The sequence below is a fragment of the Penaeus monodon genome, chromosome 34 (assembly GCF_015228065.2).
Source record: "Penaeus monodon isolate SGIC_2016 chromosome 34, NSTDA_Pmon_1, whole genome shotgun sequence".
In the NCBI taxonomy this organism is placed as follows: Eukaryota; Metazoa; Arthropoda; class Malacostraca; order Decapoda; family Penaeidae; genus Penaeus; species Penaeus monodon.
This window is the reverse complement of record NC_051419.1, coordinates 24,728,349-24,728,565: the sequence shown is the minus strand read 5'-3', so window position 1 is coordinate 24,728,565 and position 217 is coordinate 24,728,349.

The following is a 217-nucleotide window of genomic DNA, read 5'->3' as shown; positions in this document are numbered from 1 at the left end:
TAAAAGATAATAGAAATATTGATAAAAAAGATCACGATGACTATAAAAGTTAGGTAATTGAAAAGTAGAACCGGAATATGCAAAGAAACGTATACAGAAGACATAACGCCTTTTTCTAATCATCAATTATTTTTTAAAAATAATAATGCTATCAATGGTCAGATTATCTTGTAATAGTGAGCGAATATTTTGTATTTATTGATGTATGTGGGTAATA